Source organism: Vidua chalybeata, chromosome 11 (genome assembly GCF_026979565.1).
Source record: "Vidua chalybeata isolate OUT-0048 chromosome 11, bVidCha1 merged haplotype, whole genome shotgun sequence".
NCBI lineage: Eukaryota > Metazoa > Chordata > Aves > Passeriformes > Viduidae > Vidua > Vidua chalybeata.
This window is the reverse complement of record NC_071540.1, coordinates 18,731,932-18,740,796: the sequence shown is the minus strand read 5'-3', so window position 1 is coordinate 18,740,796 and position 8,865 is coordinate 18,731,932. Positions and strand designations below refer to the sequence as shown.

The following is an 8,865-nucleotide window of genomic DNA, read 5'->3' as shown; positions in this document are numbered from 1 at the left end:
ATTATATGCATTGTGTTAAATCCCAGAACAAAGTGCTGTTCCTGGGGCTTCAGCTCCTCCATTCTCTATGATGATCTGCTCTGACATCAAGACAAAGACAAGAGAACCTAATTATGGGATATTCTCTTAGGAGTTGGACTTCATGATCCTTGTGGGTCCCTTTCAATTCAGAATATTCTGTGATTCTGTAATTGCAGCCTTCCTGTACCTGAAGAGAACCTACAAAAAAGACAGAGAGGGATGTTTCCCAAGAAACTGGGGTGACTGGACAGGGGGAATGGCAGAGAGTAGGCTTAGATTGGATATTAGGATGAAATCCTTCCCTGTGAGGGTGGGCAGGCCCTGACACAAGGTGCCCAGAGCAGCTGTGGCTGCCCCTGGACCCCTGGAAGTGCCCAGGGCCAGGTTGGACACTGGAGCTTGGAGCAGCCTGGGCTGGTGGAAGGTGTCCCTGCCCATGGCAGAGAGTGAGAACCAGATAATCCCTAAGATCCCTTCCCACTTAAGCAATATGATATGAATCATCCCAGGATGATTCTGGGGCCAGATGATTCCTGCAAATACAATCCCTGTGGATCTACTTGCATGTGATGAAGAGCTGCTGGTTGTCCCAATATCCATAATCCTGCAGAACCACCACCACCCTGTGTTTATCCCCACAGGAGGCAGTTACAGCCTGGCACACATGAGGTTAAGCACAAAGACATTCAGTGAATGCCACCAGCAAGAGATGGCACCAGGGGACACTGCAGCTGTCACCTCAGAGCAGCCACATCCGCAGGAGCCAGGCTTCTTCATCCAACTCCAGCCCTCTCTGACCTCCTTGCTGAATGCCTGTGGATGTGCACAACCACTGTGGAGAGGGTCCCAGACTCAGGAGTTGTCTAATTTTGTGTGAAAGACCAAGAACAAAACAGAAAAGCTGCAGAAGGATCGAATTGCAGAAGCCATCCCCCCTGCCCAGCCCGGGCAGGCTGTGATTACAGACAATACCTTCCGGATTTCCAAGAGGGAAGTGATATATCCTTCCCAGGGCAGGCCCAGGACAGCTGTCATGCTTTGTGGCTGCCCTGGGTATGCAATGATGTCATTTCAGAGAAGGAATCAAAGATTGGCTTCAGTTTGAGGAGGTTTAGTTGTTTTGGTGCTTTTTAAACTTTGCCTTCATTTCCTTTTTTTTTTTTTTTTTTTTTTTTTTTGCCTTAAAATTTCACCCAGAGATGTTTCCAAACCCAAGAGCCTTCCCTCCCTGCTCGCTCTTTCCCTGCTGTCCCGTGCTGGCGCCGGGCACTGGATCCTTACTGGGAAATGGGAAGGTCACACGGTTTACTGGTTTTCTGTCAGCCACAGAGACCTCCTTGGCCACGGCGTGAATCACCCTGGAGAGAGGCTCATTTTCTGCACCACCTCCCGAAATGTCACAGAAAAATAAACCCCACTGTGTGACTGCAATGAGGCATATTCTGGGCCTGTTTATTTTGTAGGCAAAAAGCCACTACCAGCAAGCAGAGTCAGCTGTAGGTTCCAAAAAAATCTCCTTTACCAAGGATATTGTATGTGGAGGAGAACTGCCAAATTCTCCAGGCTGGAATGTCTGTTTGCCAAGGAACAGGCCCTCCTGGCACACCCTGAGCAATCCAGAATCAGATGGGCAACCAAATGAGTGATCCAGAGAGCCAGAATGTCACCACTGCAAGGGGGAAAATCAGATAAAACACCAGTCCTGAACATCTGTCCCACTCCCAAAACTCATGAATCTTCTCCTGAAGAGGGAACCAGTCTGGGCCTGGTGCCCAAATCCATCCTGGCTTATCACTCAGCCGAGCCGGCCCATCAACACCGGGAGTTCCCAGCTCTGAGGATGGGCTGCAGGAAGCCAAAATCTGTCACCTCTTTCCTCTGCCTCATTAGATCCTGCCTTTCACAGGATGCTGGAATCACGGTCCGTGCGTTCACAGGCAGATAAATCGCCCCAGACCACCAAATCATGGGAATTCGAACACACGGGCCTATCTGTGGGCCTGGTGTTTTCACACTCCCACTAAAACTTTATGAGGCGGGAAGCGCAATATTTAAGGGAAAGTTTTACAAAAAGCACCAACTGACTTTTTAAAAGGGCTCTCGGGTGCAAGTCTGTCATCATCACTGGGGTCTGCTGAGCCTCAGCATCAGGGTTTTAATCCTGGGAAGAGCTTTTGGGGACAGCAGGGCTGCTGTGAAAGGAAGGATTTCCCATCTGGCCTGTGGGGCTGGAGGGCTTTGATGAAAAAAGATTTCTGTATCTCTGCTTTATCTGTATTATCTGTATTTTTGCTTTGATGAGCACATTTCTGTATTTTGGGGCCCAGCTTGTTAAAATTTAGCCACCGAAGCCCACCTGCAGCTTTCAAACTGGAATATCCAAAACCATGAACCCACTTGAGAAGTTTTATTTAAGTTTTGTAGGAACTCACGAGGCTGAGAAGGTTTGTTTAGGTGGATTCAGCTTCAGCAGCTGATGAAGAATTTGACCCCAAATTACACGATGTAATCACACCAAGTTTGAACAAAGCATCTAGACCAGAGTCATATTTCTGGCAGTGGAAACGTATGAGAAAAATACACTTAAAAATATATAAATAGAGTGAAAATGTGTAAGGCAACCTCTAAACTCTCTCACAGCCTCCAAAGCTATTCCTTGCAGTAGGTGATTATGTGCATTTGTGAACTTTTTAACCTTCTGCTGGCCTGATCTTGGCAGAGCTGAGGTTCCTTGCTGTCCATGACTCCAGCATTCCCATGCTGTCCCTCTGGCTATCGGGAGCAGGGATCTCCTCTGGGGTCTCTCCCCTCTCCATGAGATCATTGACACATTTGCACTTCTGTTCCCAGATTACTTCAACACGGGCCTACCTTAATCGGCAGAGTGTCGATTCCCACACTTGGGAATGACAATTGCAGTGGTAATTTTAAAGGTATTTTTCATCTGCCAGGAGCCAAGACCTTTTTAAAGCAGCGACATCAAGGGAATATTTGTTTTAAAAATTTGAGCAGGAGGGGATGGCTATTTGTACACTTTATGTTTCCTTTTAACTTCAGCTCCTTTTTTTTTTTTGCCCTTTCAGGCAGAGTTTTCTGTGTAAGCAGCTGCTGTGTGACTCCTTTTCCTCTTCCCTGGGCACCCTATAGACCAAGAAGCCACAATTGGGAATGCATTCAGAGACCATTAGTACAGGAAGTCGGGTCAAATCCAAAGAAACCATGGAGCAGTAAGTTGGAAAACACGGGATGAATGGCCTTTTCATACGGCCGCTTTCAGGTGGAGTTTGTTTTTGGATTAAAGGAGTTTATTCAGGTAGTCACAAATATCCCAGCTCTCTGAACTGGCTGGAATGTGGAAACCTCCAAGTCATAATCAATTGCTGTAAAAGGGATTGGCGTGTTCTAACTAGGGAATAGAGGGATGAAAGAGCCCTAATTAGGTGACACGCCTTCAAAAAGGGATGAAAGGCCCAAAACATCCTCAAAGACGCGAGCAAATATGAAAATCTCCAATCACCTCTTTCTTTATTGGCAGTCGCCACGTTCCAGAAATGTTGGTTTCAGATGTTTTTTGCGTGTACCGAAATCCCACATCATTTTTTCCCACCCTACTTTGCCTGCTTGCCTGGGGAGTTAAAAAACAAAAGGCCCAGCACGAGTGAAATGTGACAGAGCCTCGTTCTGTTCCCTCACAGGGGCTGCAGGAACTGGGATCACTGTGTCCTGGTTGATATAAAAATGCTCAGAGGGGATGTTTGGATGGTCGAGGTGTGATGCCATGGAAAATACTGTCTTTGGCAAGGCCGTGCTCAGAGATACATCCACAATTTTTCCTTTTGGGCACATGAAAAAGGGAAGCTGCTGACCCGAGTTCAGCGAAATCAGGATTAGAAATCAAAGCAGAAAGAAACTGGAGTGGTGATCACCACAGGCATCAAATATGGACAGGAAACATCCTTGGGAGAGGAGAAAATGCAGTATTTTTTTTTTTTTCCCTGCTAGAAGTGTAGGGAATGTGTCCTTTCTTCCCACATGAACTTCCAGGAATGGCACCTTTTAGCAACCTGCAGGTGATGGCCTTGATCTGGCTCAACAAAGACATCAATATTTCCAGCACAAACCACCTTTGGCTGTTTTCAGGGCTAAGCCTTTGCCAAGCACTCTGGAGATGCAATTTGCAACAGAGGTGTTAATAATTGTCTTTGCAAAACAGCTGAAAACGTGGATTTAGAGCCCACTTCCATGGCTGGGAGCTAAACACTGAGTTGGGGCTTTCTGCACTTGTCAGGCTCAGCTTATTCCAAGCCTTGTCTGCTTTGTGCTGTTGTCAGTTGAAGATTATTGTTTCCCAGCTCGGTGTTAAAAGAAGTGGAAGGTTGCTGGGAACTGGCAAGGTCTCTGGAAATAAGTGAAACCTTCTCCCCTTCTCATCCTCGGCACATAAACACCCCTTATAAACAGCAAACATACCAGAGGAAAATCCACATTTTATACATCCTGAAGCACTCGAACCTCTGAGGGCTCTGCATTTAGAGAAACAGTCAGTATGGCTTCAGACATCTTTCAAAATAAAACCTACTCCCACTCCTATTACATAGTGGCAAATATTTGGCACTTACTAATAGTGTCCAAATTACCTTTTTTTTTTTTTCCCCCACATGGCACACACCTCGTTCTTCCAAACCTCACAGAGTGTCCTTTTCCCCTCCCACAGGTGCACAGACATGGAGGGACCAGAGGATTCAAGCACAGCCTTGGAATCTGCTTTGAATCTGGACTGCTGCTGGCAGGAAAGCAATATTTGAAAGGATATTATTGCTGAATTTATTACAACAGGGTAGGATGTGTGCGTTTTTATGCAGGGTTTTTGCTCTGACCAAGATGCTGACCCAAATTCCATTTTGGTTCTCGTATCAACAATTGTTGGGTGCAGCCAGCCAACATTTTTTGATGGAGCAATTTTCTTCCCGCACTGGAATGCTGTCTAAATTATATATGAAATGCAGGAATTTGGGATAAATTTACAACTCCCCAAAAGGTGAGATATCGGATTTTGGCTTTCCCACTTCTTTTTAATAATGGCAAAGTCATTTTAATTTAGTGCCACAGAGACATTTAATTTTGATTTGCTTCCTTTGACTCATTTGGGTCAAGCAGTCCATTATATTTAACAGCATATTATTTTTACATTATGTTACATGTTCCCAGGGCCAACACTGGCACGCAGGGTGGAAACTTGTCCCTTCCACTTCTTTGCATCCTTTGGTGGTTTCCATTAGCTCCACACTGCTGAAAACAGCTCTGCTGCTTCCTTTGCTTGGGCTTTTGAAAAGATTTCTCTTGGAGATGCTCTGCTGCACTTTTCCAAGGCTCAGCTGTGGGTGGTTGTGTCCAGCTTGGCAGAAATCGAGTGCTGGTTCCTGAGCCGGGTGTTTAAATCTCCACAAAGACGCTCCATGTTCTCCCTCCTGGATTCACGGCTGGAGCTGAGCTGACCACGGACCCTTTGGAAAGATTTTTTCCCCCCACACTGGCTCAAATCCCCTCGTGGTGTAAGGCCCTGCTTCCAGCTCCTGCAGTGTGTAAGATTTACCAGCACACTTCAGTGCTCTGCTGTGCACCATGAGTGCCCCCAAAACACTCACAATATCCAGAAAAAAAGCTGGAAGAGGAAGAAATCTCAAATCTCTTTGCTGGTGATGAAATCTTTCCATACTCTGCCCTGACCTCCTTGCAGTCTTTTCCTCCTTTTATTTTATTTTTTTTTTTTCCTCTTGGAAAGCATCTCCTTTTCTGCCTGAGCTCCCAGTGCCTCGCCAGCCCTCACAGCCCCAGATTTTAACTGCTGAGAGAATGGCTGTGTTGAAAAGTCTGAGCTTTATCCTGAGGCTGCCCCTCTCTGGTTCTCATGTGTTGCTAAGTTTAGGAAGTGCCACGCTCAGCCTTTCCAGCCCTGCTGTCACCTCCTCCTCGGGTCACTCGGCCAATCCTGCTCTGCCCAGGGAGGTGCGTGGTGGCATTTCCTGCTGCACAGGAAACTCTTCTTATTCCTGAAGCTCTTTGCCTCTCCCAGGAGCTCCAGTTTTGGGGGCTGTTGCCTCATTCTGGGGGATTTTCGTTCTATAACGTTCTACAAATGGCCAGGTTGTACAAAGGACTTATTCAAGATAAAAAACTGTGCTTAAATAGAAGCTTTGGTTTGGTTAGGGAATACGTGATGAAAAACAAAGACGTGCATTTTGTCTGAAAAGGAAATAAAAATAAATTCATGCCCTGGCTGACTGTGTGTTGAGATCACTTAAATGCTGCTGGGTTTTGCACACTGATGGTGGCTGTATGAGTCCTTAAAAGCAAAAGTTGAGACCCTGCTCTTTTTGAGAGGAATTGGCAACAAAGACAATTTACTTGCTTCAAGAAAAAAACAAACAGAAAACAAAATAAAACAAAAGAAAACAACAAAAAAAATAAAAGAAGGGCAGATCATTTTTCATCCGCTCATGGTGCCCACAGAGGAGTTTGCAAGGGTTAAAAAAAAAAGCTGGTGGCTCAGAACTCTGGAGATTTTGGAAGCTGCACTGAGACAGCTCTGTGTAAGGATAATATGTGCTGCTCTGAATTCCTTAGTATTCCTCATGCTTCCCATGGGCTCTGGAAAATCCATGGGGCTGTCATCCATGGGGCTGTCACTCGAGCACCTCATTTCTCTGCAGCAAAAATCACTTTGAGAACAGAAATCCAATTTGTTAAGTTGCTGTTCCTAGAGAGTTTCTTGAGCTGTGTGGAATTAGTAATAGACCCTTTCTGACAGCTCTTCCAACATTCATTCTTTGAGAGCAGGCTTTACTGAGCAAGGAATATTGCTATTATTCAATGAATTGATGTCATAAATGTGGAAAACACTACTCGAAGAGGATATTTCAAGTCCACTGAAATACTTCATGGTAAAAGAGCTGACCTGAGTGGAAGTCCCTTTTAATAGAGACCTTCCCCTATTCCAGGGTGCTCCAAGCCACGTCCAGCCTGGCCTTGGGCACTTCCAGGGATCCAGGAGTAGACTCAGCTTCTCTGGGCACCCTGTGCCAGGGCCTCAGCACCCTCACAGTGCTTGGGGTGCAAAGTTTGCACATTTATGGGCATCTCAGACATCTTAAAAAAAAAAAAAAATCTTGTGCAGGTGGAGGGTGGAAGGAGGAGGCAGCTGGGCTAAGGCAGCTTTACCCCCCTGCTCCAGACCAGCAAATGGTGCACGAGCTCCTTGCGTGGTGGGAGCCGTGTCCTCCCCTGCTCCAGACATGGAATGTGCAGCCCAGTTGGAGCAAATGGATGTGTAAACACAGCAGGAGACATCTGTAATGTGAAAATGGGGAGTTGGGTACCTACAGGGCCATTGTGCATTCAATGCACTGTGCTGGCTGGGCAGCCTGAATAATTGCACACATTGATATGGGGAACCAGCTACGCAGGCAGGGGTTTGCTTTTAATGCAGACCAACGGCTTCCTGTTTTGGAAATCTTGCCTCTTCAGTGCACAAATGCATAGTTTTGTATGTGCATAATTTGTGGCTGTAATTTTAGAGGCTCATTAAATAACTTGGCTGTGGAAATCAAATTGCCTTTCATCAAAATCCAGCGAGAGCTGGACCAGTTCTGTCCATCACAGCAGCCCTTCTGGTCTTCGTTACATGGCTGAAAAGCACAAATGCAAATGTGGCTGTGGATCTGTAGCACAGGAGGGAGGGAAAGGGAGCTTGGAAGAGGGAATGGTGCTGGCAGCAGGTTTCCAAGAGCGAGCTGGTCCTCTGAGGAGAAATGAGAGCTGCTCTGTTTTGCTGCCCGGGCAAGAAAGCAAAGTCCTGAGTGACGGGTTGGAGCGGGGCTGCCCAGGACCCTGTGACATGTCTAGGGGCTCCACGGTGCCCTGCACTGCTCAGGGGACCTTCTGCCATCTCTGCCCAGCAAATCCAGGCCTGGCAGCTGAGCACTGAAACCCTGCAGGAACCTTCAGACCAACACTGGCACCTGAGCACCCAAACCCTGCAGGAACCTTCAGACCAACACTGGGACCTGAGCACCCAAACCCTGCAGGAACCTTCAGCCCAACACTGGGACCTGGGCACCCAAACCCTGCAGGAACCTTCAGCCCAACACTGGGACCTGGGCACCCAAACCCTGCAGGAACCTTCAGCCCAACACTGGGACCTGGGCACCCAAACCCTGCAGGAACCTTCAGACCAACACTGGCACCTGGGCACTGAAACCCTGCAGGAACCTTCAGCCAAACACTGGGACCTGAGCACCCAAACCCTGCAGGAACCTTCAGCCAAACACTGGGACCTGAGCACCCAAACCCTGCAGGAACCTTCCACCCAACTCTGGCACCTGGGCACTGAAACCCTGCAGGAACTTTCAACCCAACACTTTCATTTCTGGCCACCCTGAGTAACTGCAGTGAAGTTTCCTGGCAGGAGGTCCTGGGCTTGATGCCATTTCTGGGGTTGGTCCCTTCATGTTGGAGAACACTGTAAAATGACTCATCAGCTCATAAAGTTCAGATTTATTATCAGTGTTACGTGGTAGGAATGAGAATGAGAAGTGAGTGCAGGTGAAGATGGGGAGAGGCAGAAGCTCTTTGATGTTCTACAACATTGTCCAAAGTCAAGCAGAGATTTCTTTTAGAATTTTATTTTAATCTTTATATAAAAGTATTATCCCATTGCTCCTTTTTGGTGGGATTGACAGTGAAATGAAGGCAACTATGACACAAGAAGGGAAACCTGCTCTCTGCCTCAGCAGTGCTGCTTGGTTTGTGTCCTGTGCTCTTGCAGCTTATCAAAAACTCGGGCGT

The 8,865-nt window shown here is 47.0% G+C and overlaps 1 long non-coding RNA gene across 1 annotated transcript; it reads left to right on the top strand.

Annotated features, from left to right (window-relative positions):
- The first annotated feature begins 1,814 nt into the window (after positions 1–1,814).
- LOC128793674 (uncharacterized) lies at positions 1,815–6,299 on the top strand. The gene is made up of 3 exons (XR_008432855.1): positions 1,815–1,942; positions 3,105–3,248; positions 4,736–6,299. It is a non-coding gene; the product is annotated as an uncharacterized LOC128793674 (long non-coding RNA).
- The last annotated feature ends 2,566 nt before the right edge of the window (positions 6,300–8,865 follow it).